The sequence below is a fragment of the Crinia signifera genome, unplaced genomic scaffold (genome assembly GCF_055691185.1).
Source record: "Crinia signifera unplaced genomic scaffold, ASM5569118v1 HAP2_SCAFFOLD_287, whole genome shotgun sequence".
NCBI lineage: Eukaryota > Metazoa > Chordata > Amphibia > Anura > Myobatrachidae > Crinia > Crinia signifera.
In genome coordinates, this window is record NW_028142180.1 from 120,053 (window position 1) to 132,023 (window position 11,971).

At 48.7% G+C, this 11,971-nt stretch overlaps 1 non-coding gene and 1 pseudogene across 1 annotated transcript; both read left to right on the forward strand.

Moving 5' to 3' along the window:
• The first annotated feature begins 145 nt into the window (after positions 1-145).
• Positions 146-264, forward strand: LOC146054897 (5S ribosomal RNA). Its single transcript, XR_014468316.1, has one exon. It is a non-coding gene; the product is annotated as a 5S ribosomal RNA (ribosomal RNA).
• A 345-nt stretch (positions 265-609) lies between these two features.
• On the forward strand, positions 610-728 carry LOC146055020 (5S ribosomal RNA; annotated as a pseudogene).
• Positions 729-11,971: the final 11,243 nt, after the last annotated feature.

An 11,971-nucleotide genomic window follows, 5' to 3' on the forward strand; every position in this document is an offset into this window, starting at 1 on the left:
AGACCCCCTGCTAATATCATGTCCTGTAGGTCTTTTTACATTACCAACACATGATTTTTTTCAGTAAGCCAATACAGTTAGGAAACTTTTGTATTAGCTTACCTGGTGATAGAAGTAGAAGAGGGCAAAAAAGTGCCCGTATCTCCCCTACAGCCATACCACATTGGATAGGCCCAATCTCGTCTGATCTTGGAAGCTAAGCAATGTTGGGCCTGGTTAGTACTTGGGTGGGAGACCACATGGGAACACCAGGTGCTGTAGGTTTTTTCACATTACTGGCAAATTGTTTTTATTCTCTAGCTATTTAAATTGGAAACTTTTTCTTTTTATTGCCAGCACAGACATTTGGAAGAGGTAAAACAGACACAATAGCAATCACCTAAAGACTTACCACACTGTTTAGGCCCAATTCCAACTGCTTTTGGCAGCTAAACAGTGTTGAGGCTCTTTAGTAGTTTAATTTAAGACCCCCTGCTAATATCATGTCCTGTAGGTCTTTTTACATTACCAACACATGTTTTTTTTCAGTAAGCCAATACAGTTAGGAAACTTTTTTATTAGCTTACCTGGTGATAGAAGTAGAAGAGGGCAAAAAAGTGCATGTATCTCACCCATATCCATACCACATTGGATAGGCCCAATCTCGTCTCATCTTGGAAGCTAAGCAGTGTTGGGCCTGGTTAGTACTTGGGTGGGAGACCACATGGGAACACCAGGTGCTGTAGGTTTTTTCACATTACTGGCAAATTGTTTTTATTCTCTAGCTATTTAACCCCTTCCCGACATTTGACCTACATGGTCATGGTCGGGATGTACTTCCCGACGCATGGCATAAATGTACGTCATGCATTTAAAGTGTCACCGCCTCTATAGACGCGGTGACAGAGGGGAGATGGCTGCTGTCCCCCCCCATCGGCGATCGCTGCGATTGGCTGTTCAAATGTGAACAACCAATTGCAGCGTTTTCTGTGTACCGGCGAATAACGGCGCTCGTTGACACAGGGATCGGTGGTGATTGGTGCTGTTAAGTACAGCACCAATCACCACCGGGTGTAAAGGGGTCACTGGTGGTCACCCCACCTCACCCCACCTGCCCCCAAGGCTGTGATTGGTCCGTCCGACCGACGGACCAATCACAGCCATTGCACCTCAGTGAAAGTAACGGAGACCGCCCTGCCGCCGCCATTCCGGTCAGGAACAGCGTGCAGAGCGGTCTCCGTGCCCATCTGTCCCCCTATCTGACCTATCTGACCTCGATCAGCGTTGGTGGTGTGGTGGCATCCGTGCTGCCTGCTGCCTGCTTCTGCTGCTGCAGCATCATAGTAAAATATAATTTTGTCTCTCCTGCCCCCTGTGGCTGATTGCAGTGCAGACGGGCTTAACCCTCTGCACTGCTTTTTTTCCTGCCCCCCATTTGTGCTGATCAGTATTAACTGTCCCCCTATCTGACCTATCTGACCTCGATCAGCGTTGGTGGTGTGGTGGCATCCATGCTGCCTGCTGCCTGCTTCTGCTGCTGCAGCATCATAGTAAAATATAATTCTGTCTCTCCTGCCCCCTGTGGCTGATTGCAGTGCAGACGGGCTTAACCCTCTGCACTGCTTTTTTTCCTGCCCCCCATTTGTGCTGATCAGTATTAACTGCCCCCCTATGTGACCTATCTGACCTCGATCAGCGTTGGTGGTGTGGTGGCATCCGTGCTGCCTGCTGCCTGCTTCTGCTGCTGCAGCATCATAGTAAAATATAATTTTGTCTCTCCTGCCCCCTGTGGCTGATTGCAGTGCAGACGGGCTTAACCCTCTGCATTGCTTTTTTTCCTGCCCCCCATTTGTGCTGATCAGTATTAACTGATCAGCAACTTTTTTGGGGTGCAGGTTTTTTTTTTTATATATACCCCGCCTGCTGCCCCTCACTGCTAATCAGTGTTGCATCACTGATCAGCAGTTTTTTTTTTTTTTTTTTTTTTTAGGGTGCTGTGGGGTCTTTTTTTTAATTTTTTTTTTACACCCACGGTGATTTTGTGGGTGTCCTGTGGCCGCTGAGCGCTGATCAGTGACGTACATCACTGATCAGCATTTTTGGCACAGGGTTGATCTAATTTTTTTTTTGGATCAAATTCCTGTTGCCTTTGACTGATCAGCAGTTTTTTTAAAAAATTTTTTTTTGAGGGTGCTGTGGGGTCTTTTTTTTAAATTTGTTTACACCCACGGTGATTTTGTGGGTGTCCTGTGGCCGCTGAGCGCTGGGGGCCGGGGATGGTCGCATGCTTGCGAGCTCCTGTCCACCGGAGCCTCCATCCTCGGCCCCCGGAGAAAGAGCCCCGTGGACGGCGGGTGGACGATGGGTGGACGATGGGGAGAGGGCAGGGAAGAAGCCCCCCCCCGCCCGGGAGAGGGCACCGCCGCAGCACCCGCACCGCAGAGACGCTGACGAACGGGACGTGAGTCAGCCCAGCCCCCGGCGCACAGCAGTCGGCCACGAGATCACCGCCACGGCCCCCGCAATTGAGGAGACGGAAGCGGCGAGGAGGAGGGGGACCCGGCCCGGCACTGGACGGCTGCACGTGTCAGCTCAGTCCCCCGGCGCCCAGAACGCAGCACAAGACCCGGCCGCAGGAGCACAGCTCGCTCCCCCTCCCCCTCCCCCCATCGGCACCATCAGCCATCACAGTCGGCCACAAGGACACCGCACTGTGGAGACGGAAGCGGTGAGAAGGAGGGGGACCCGGCCCGGCTCTGGACGGCTGCACGTGCCAGCTCAGCCCCCAGCGTCCAGAATGCGGCACAGGACCCGGACACAGCTCGCCCCCCCCCCATCGGCACCATCGGCATCGGGCGGCGTTACCCACCAAATGCTGCGGCACCGCACCCACCTATGTTACGTTGAAGTGGAGGTGAGATCATACCATCGGAGGCAGCGGCACGAAACTCAGCCCAGGGAGGGCTCAACTCCAGCCCCAGGCCTCACTATCTCTCCCCAGGCCCAGTGACTCTCTCTGCCCCCCCCCCCCCCAAACTCCCCCACACCACTCCATCCCCCACGCTGGCTTCTCCTTCAGGAAGATGGCGCCGCAAATGGCTGCCAAGGAACTGTGCATCTCAGCTATGTAACCCCCTCTGTGTTACCTGCCCGGCTGGTGCAGCGACCAGTGGCGCCGCGGATGGCTGCCTAGGCGCTGTGCTGCTCGGCGGGTAGGTTTTTCCATGTGTTCCCTGTATGACAAACTGTTCTGTCCGTGCTTATATTGTCACCCACCGACTGCTGCATCGACCAGTGGCGCCGCTGATGGCTGCCTAGGCGATGTGCTGCTTGGCGGGTATGTGTTCCCTGTTGATAAATTGTACTGTCCCTGCTCATACTGTCACCTACCGACTGCTGCAACGACCAGTGGCGCCGCTGATGGCTGCCTAGGCGCTGCACAGCTCGGCGGGCATGTGTTCCCCTACATGTAATGTGTAATGTCCTCAATGTAATGTATGCAATGTCCTCTCTCTCCCCTTCCCCCCCCCCATCCCTGCTTGATGATGCACTGTAAAATCCGCAAAAAATTCCTAGTGTGCGCAAGCACACATGGCCAATAAAGTTGATTCTGATTCTGATTCTGATTCTGATCAGTGACGGACGTTACTGACCAACATCTGTGCTCAATTTTTGGCGCAGGAGCTTTTTTTTTTTTTCTTTTAACCCCTTCAAGGTTGTACCAAAAGCTGCCTTGAAGCTGCTGCCCCTTAAGTGCACTTACACGTGTTAAAGCAACTACATACACACTACATACCCCCCGTGTTGAAATAAAGTTTGTACCCCCCCTACACTATACACGTGTTGAAACACTACAATTACACAAACACAAAAATAATAAAAATGTCCCAATCATCCCAAAGACTGTTTTCAGCGGAGGAGGCATATGCCCTTATTGCCTCTGACACAGCCAGTGATGTAAGCGATGAATTTGCATTCGTCTTAAGCTCCTCTTCCTCCTCTAGTGATGAGGGACCCCCTCAAAGACGCCCCCGTAGAGCAGCTGAGACCCCCCCCCAAATGATTGTTCCCGTATGGACCCCACCACCAGACAATTTTGAGCCCCAGGTTCCTGAGTTTTTGGCCAACCCAGGAACCCAATTTGATACTACAGGCCTCAAAGAAATTGACTTTTTAAAAGTATTTTTCTCTGATGATTTTATAAATTTAATGGTGGACCAAAGTAATTTATATGCCCAGCAGTTTATTGCTCAAAACCCCACGTCATCATTTGCTAGGTGGACCCCTGTAGATGCAGTAGAGATGATGACGTTTTGGGGTCTGGTGTTACATATGGGCATAGTTAAAAAGCCAGAAATTAGACAATATTGGAGTACAGATGTTCTGTACAGCACCCCACTTCATCGTATGGCCATGACCCGGACTCGTTTTGAGACGATCCTTAAATTTTTGCATTACAACGATAATGCACAGTGCCCACCCAGAGATGATCCCACCTTTGACCGGCTATTCAAAGTCAGGCCGGTCATTGATCATTTCAGCGCCAAATTTGCTGAGATGTACATCCCCGAAAAATTCATTTGTGTAGACGAGTCACTTATACATTTTAAAGGAAGGGTTAAATTCCGCCAGTACCTTCCCAATAAGAGGGCAAGGTATGGCATAAAAATGTATAAGCTGTGCGAAAGTACCTCAGGGTACACCCACAGGTTTAGGGTATATGAAGGGAAGGACACAAGAATTGAACCGCCAGAATGCCCCCCCTCCCTCGTAGGTGTTAGTGGAAAGATTGTCTGGGATTTAGTGCACCCCTTCCTGGATAAGGGTTATCACCTCTATGTGGATAACTTTTACACCAGCATCCCCCTGTTTAAGGCCCTTGGTTCAAGAGGTACAGCAGCTTGCGGTACTGTGCGCAAGAACCAAAGAGGCCTCCCAAAAACGCACGTTGCCCAATTACTGAGAAAGGGTGAAAGCAGGGCACAATCCACCGAAAATATGTTGTTGGTCAAATATAAGGACAAGAGGGATGTCCTTATACTGACAACAATTCACGGAGACAGTACCACCTCCGTCCCTGTACGAGGTACCAGTACCCACACCTCAAAACCTATTTGTATCCTAGATTACAATAAGTACATGGGCGGAGTGGATCTTTCAGATCAGGTACTGAAGCCGTACAGTGCCCTGCGGAAAACAAAAATATGGTATAAGAAGCTGGCCGTGTATATCATCCAGATGGCACTGTATAATGCTTACGTACTATTCCGTTCTACCAGCCAGACGGGGACATTTATGCACTTTCAAGAGGAAGTCATAAAGGGCCTAATATTTGGGAACCAGCAGGCAGAGGGCCCCAGTACTTCTAGTACTGGCCCCCGTATTGTATCAGGGCAGCATTTTCCTAACGAAATCCCCTCCACTGGAAAAAAGGGCAGGACACAAAAAAGGTGCAAAGTTTGCTATAAAAAGGGAATAAGAAAGCAAACTATTTTCCACTGTGAAACTTGCCCCGACAAACCCGGCCTATGTATGAAGGAGTGTTTTAAAATATACCACACATCTATGGATTATTAGGTTCATCATTTCACCGTGCTTCGGGGGTCTTGCTAATGCGACATAGCACCCACTATTCATTCCACCAGAATCTGTGCTGCAAAATCCAAATATCACTCCTTCCCTTCTGAGTCCTGCCATGCACCCAAATGGTATTTTTTGGTCACATATGAGGCATTGCTGTACTCGGGAAAAATTGCGGCACAGATTTTGGGGTGCTTTGTCTCCTTCATTCCTTGTGAAAATTAAAAATTTTGAGCCAGAACTGCATTTTTGTGTAAAAAAATGTAATTTTTCATTTTCACAGCCCAGTTGTACCAAAATTGGTAAAACCCCTGGGGGTTTGAAATGTACACTATACCCCTAGATGAATTCCCTGAGGGGTGTAGTTTGCAAAATGGGGTCACTTGTGGGGGGGTTCCACTGTATTGGTGCTTCGGGGGTCTTGCTAATGCGACATAGCACCCACCATTCATTCCACCAGAATCTGTGCTGCAAAATCCAAATATCACTCCTTCCCTTCTGAGTCCTGCCATGCACCCAAATGGTATTTTTTGGTCACATATGAGGCATTGCCGTACTCGGGAGAAATTGCGGCACAGATTTTGGGGTGCTTAGTCTCCTTCATTCCTTGTGAAAATGAAAAATTTTGAGCCAGAACTGCATTTTTGTGTAAAAAAATGTAATTTTTCATTTTCACAGCCCAGTTGTACCAAAATTGGTGAAACCCCTGGGGGTTTGAAATGTACACTATACCCCTAGATGAATTCCCTGAGGGGTGTAGTTTGCAAAATGGGATCACTTGTGGGGGAGGTTCCTAACTTTTAGCATCTTATGGTGCCTAGAAACCTACATGGTGCCTAAAAAAAAATCTCATAAAAAGGAGGCTCCAAAATCAAGTAGGTGCTCCTTCTATTATGAAGCCTGTGGTTTGGTCAACGTGCACACTAGGGCCACATATAGGATATTTATGAAAACAAAAGAATTGGGGGAATCAATTTTTAGTCACATTTCTATAGTAAAATCTACTGTGTTCCTTAGAAAAATGTATTAAAATTGAAAATCTGCTAAAAAAATGAAATTTTGAAATTTCACCTACACTTTGTTTTTATTCCTGTGAAACATTAAAGGGTTAACAAACTTCCAAAATGCTGTTTTGAATACTGTGAGGGGTGCAGTTTTTGAAATGGCATCATTTATGGGGGTGTCTCACATACAAGTCCCTCAAAGTCACATCAGAACTGAACTGGTCCCTAAAAAAATCAGTGTTTGAAATTTTCTTGAAAATATGAGAATTTGCTATTCATATTTTAAGCCTCCTAGTGTCCAAAAAAATTAAAAGGAGGTTGAAATTATGATGGCAACATAAAGTAGACATATGGTCTTTGTTAGTTATTAACTATTTTGAGTGGTATGATTATTTGTCTCACAAGCAGAAAATTTAACATTTTGCAAATTGCAAAATTTTCAATTTTTTTATGACATTTTGGTATTTTTCACAAATAAACACAGACTGTATCGACCAAAATTTACCACTAACTTAAAGTACAATGTGTCACGAGAAAACAATCTCAAAATCACTGGTATAAGTAAAAGCAAAAAAAAGTTATCCCCACATAAAGTGATACATGTCAGATTTGAAAAAAAGGGCTCTGACAGGAAGGCAAAAACAGGCTGCGGCAGTAAGGGGTTAAAGACGCACATTTCTGGCCCCCCAAAAATGGGCATTTCAAATGAGAAATGAGTCCAATGAACAAAATTGGGTGAATAAGTATGTATTTCAGGGGTGAGTTAGCAGGTTATTGGGGAAGTAAGTCCTGATATTTTTGGAGGTTGCAGGGGCCACTACACCATTCAAAATAGGCAAGCTTTAGCATATGCAGTTAGGCCCTGTAGGATGATTTTAGCTAAAAATTGCCCCAAACACTCAAACGGGCTTGTATCTGGGAAGGGAAAATATGGGAAACATGACTTAGACACCAAATGATACACTGTATGCCATGTTTCCAAATTTTTATGCACAGTGGTTACAGCATGAAGCGAATGCATGTGAATATACAAAGGTGCATTGCATTAAACAAGTCCAATGAGCGTCCCAAAATGGCCGGCCTGCCTGCTTTCATCCTTCAATTGTTCTAAATTTTTCATTACCCAATGAGCTGAGGTGTAGTCTTAGCCAGTGGTACCATCAGGGAGGTGTGTAAAGCACTTTAGGCTAGACAGCCAATCAGCTGCCAGCTTCCATCTGTCAATCAAATACAGCAGCCAATCAGAAAGCTGCCCATTGATCAGCAGGCCCTTTATGACATCACAGACAGACCCTCAGAACTATCTGTGCATGTCTAATGGCTGGCTGTCAGTTGGGCGGGTGGGTGGCAGAGGGAGGGGATGTCTGTCTCGTTTCTCCTGAAAATTGCGTTTTTTCTGCGTTTACGGGAAAAGTTGAGGTCCGACGCGCGAAAGTGGGGTATCGTAGAAATCACCTTTTAAAGACGCACATTTCTGTCCCCCAAAAATCGGCATTTCAAATGAGAAATGAGTCCAATTAACAAAATAGGGTCAATAAGTATGTATTTCAGGGGTGAGTTAGCAGGTTATTGGGGAAGTAAGTCCTGATATTTTTGGAGGTTGCAGGGGCCACTACACCATTCAAAATAGGCAGGCTTTAGCATATGCAGTTAGGCCCCGTAGGATGATTTTAGCTAAAAAGTGCCCCAAACACTCAAACGGGCTAGTATCTGGGAAGGGAAAATATGGGAAACATGACTTAGACACCAAATGATACACTGTATGCCATGTTTCCAAATTTTTATGCACAGTGGTTACAGCATGAAGCGAATGCATGTGAAAATACAAAGGTGCATTGCATTAAACAAGTCCAATGAGCATCCCAAAATGGCCGGCCTGCCTGCTTTCATCCATCAATTGTTCTAAATTTTTCATTACCCAATGAGCTGAGGTGGAGTCTTAGCCAGTGGTACCATCAGGGAGGTGTGTAAAGCACTTTAGGCTAGACAGCCAATCAGCTGCCAGCTTCCATCTGTCAATCAAATACAGCAGCCAATCAGAAAGCTGCCCAATGATCAGCAGGCCCTTTATGACATCACAGACAGACCCTCAGAACTATCTGTGCATGTCTAATGGCTGGCTGTCAGTTGGGCGGGTGGGTGGCAGAGGGAGGTAATGTCTGTCTCGTTTCTCCTGAAAATTGCGTTTTTTCTGCGTTTACGGGAAAAGTTGAGGTCCGACGCGCAAAAGTGGGGTATCGTAGAAATCACCTTTTAAAGACGCACATTTCTGGCCACCCAAAAATCGGCATTTCAAATGAGAAATGAGTCCACTTAACAAAATAGGGTGAATAAGTATGTATTTCAGGGGTGAGTTAGCAGGTTATGGGGAAGTAAGTCCTGATATTTTTGGAGGTTGCAGGGGCCACTACACCATTCAAAATAGGCAGGCTTTAGCTTATGCAGTTAGGCCCTGTAGGATGATTTTAGCTAAAAAGTGCCCCAAACACTCAAACGGGCTTGTATCTGGGAAGGGAAAATATGGGAAACATGACTTAGACACCAAATGATACACTGTATGACATGTTTCCAAATTTTTATGCACAGTGGTTACAGCATGAAGCGAATGCATGTGAATATACAAAGGTGCATTGCATTAAACAAGTCCAATGAGCGTCCCAAAATGGCCGGCCTGCCTGCTTTCATCCATCAATTGTTCTAAATTTTTCATTACCCAATGAGCTGAGGTGGAGTCTTAGCCAGTGGTACCATCAGGGAGGTGTGTAAAGCACTTAAGGCTAGACAGCCAATCAGCTGCCAGCTTCCATCTGTCAATCAAATACAGCAGCCAATCAGAAAGCTGCCCATTGATCAGCAGGCCCTTTATGACATCACAGACAGACCCTCAGAACCAGGGCCGGCAACAGAATTCTTGGGGCCCCATACACTGATATCTCTGCGGGCCCCCACCCCCTATGCTGGAACACATACTGGCAGCGCCCTGTGCCCATTACTGGATTGCTGCGGAGCAGGGAGGGAGGTAAACTGCCTGGGAGCAGCCCTATTTCTGAAGCCTGCGCTCTATCACATGACGCTCTACCTCACCCTGTGGCCTGGGTTCTATCACACTGACATAATCCCTCACCCTGTGACCTGGGTTCTATCACACTGACATAATCCCTCACCCTGCGGCCTGGGTTCTATCACACTGACATAATCCCTCACCCTGCGGCCTGCGTTCTGTCACACTGGCGCAATACCTCACCCTGCGTTCTATCACACTGACATAATCCCTCACCCTGCGGCCTGGGTTCTGTCACACTGACATAATCCCTCACCCTGCGGCCTGGGTTCTGTCACACTGACATAATACCTCACCCTGCGGCCTGCGTTCTGTCACACTGGTGCAATACCTCACCCTGCGTTCTATCACACTGACATAATCCCTCACCCTGCGGCCTGGGTTCTGTCACACTGACATAATCCCTCACCCTGCGGCCTGGGTTCTGTCACACTGGTGCAATACCTCACCATGTGTTCTATCACACTGACATAATCCCTCACCCTGCGGCCTGCGTTCTGTCACACTGGCGCAATACCTCACCCTGCGTTCTATCACACTGACATAATCCCTCACCCTGCGGCCTGCGTTCTGTCACACTGACATAATCCCTCACCCTGCGGCCTGGGTTCTATCACACTGATATAATCCCTCACCCTGCGGCCTGGGTTCTATCACACTGACATAATCCCTCAACCTGCGGCCTGCGTTCTATCACACTGACATAATCCCTCACCCTGCGGCCTGCGTTCTGTCACACTGGCGCAATATCTCACCCTGCGGTCTATCACACTGACATAATCCCTCACCCTGCGGCCTGCGTTCTATCACACTGACATAATCCCTCACCCTGCAGCCTGCGTTCTGTCACACTTGCGCAATACCTCACCCTGCGGTATATCACACTGACATAATCCCTCACCCTGCGGCCTGCGTTCTATCCCACTGGTGCAATATCTCACCCTGCAGTCTATCACACTGACATAATACCTCACCCTGCGGCCTGCGTTCTGTCACACTGGTGCAATACCTCACCCTGCGTTCTATCACACTGACCTAATCCCTCACCCTGCGGCCTGCGTTCTGTCACACTGACATAATCCCTCACCCTGCGGCCTGGGTTCTATCACACTGACATAATCCCTCAACCTGCGGCCTATCACACTGACATAATCCCTCACCCTGCGGCCTGGGTTCTATCACACTGACATAATCCCTCAACCTGTGGCCTGCGTTCTATCACACTGACATAATCCCTCACCCTGCGGCCTGCGTTCTGTCACACTGGCGCAATATCTCACCCTGCAGTCTATCACACTGACATAATCCCTCACCCTGCGGCCTGCGTTCTATCACACTGACATAATCCCTCACCCTGCGGCCTGCGTTCTATCACACTGACATAATCCCTCACCCTGCGGCCTGCGTTCTATCACACTGACATAATCCCTCACCCTGCGGCCTGCGTTCTGTCACACTGGCGAAATACCTCACCCTGCGGTATATCACACTGACATAATCCCTCACCCTGCAGCCTGCGTTCTGTCACACTGTCACAATCCCTCACCCTGTGGTCTGCATTCTATCACACTGACTCGCTTCCTAACCCTGCGGCCTGTGCTCTATAACACTGACGCGCTTCCTAACCCCCCACAGCCTAATCCTGACCCTCCTTGCTATTGCCTAACGCTTGTACCCTGTGACTTAACCCACCCCCCTCTGCCCTCAGCCTAACCCACTATATATAGTCACTCTTACCTTTAAAATAACAGTGCAGTCTGGCTGGGTGGGTGGGCCTGGAAACGCAGCAGCCTCTCCAGTCCTCTCACTTTGCAGACAGCAGCAGCTCTTCTGAAGCTGCCTGAGTCATCTCTAGCTCCGCCTCCCGAGCCCTGTGTAGCCCCGCCCCCAAACGAGTCCCATGAAGCTCCGCCCCCATGAAGCCCCATGCTGTAGCTCCATCCAGTTAATCCAAACCCTGCATCATGATGTTCCGGCCGGGCAGCTGAGGACCCGGTGAGGAAGTGGAATGTCCACCTGAGGTACTGAGCGGCAGGGGGGCCTGCTTAACTCATCTGTTCAGGTTGCGGGGTGGGTAGTCACACAGGCGGGGGCGGGGCAGCACGCACAGACTGTGCACTCCACACACACTAGACGGCAGTGGTGTTAACATAGATTATAGACGGGCCCCGGCCACGGCAGGGCTCTGGGGCCCTTCAGAACGCCGGGGCCCGTCACACATGTCCCCCTTGACCCTCCCTGTCGCCGGCCCTGCTCAGAACTATCTGTGCATGTCTAATGGCTGGCTGTCAGTTGGGCGGGTGGGTGGCAGAGGGAGGGGATGTCTGTCTCGTTTCTCCTGAAAATT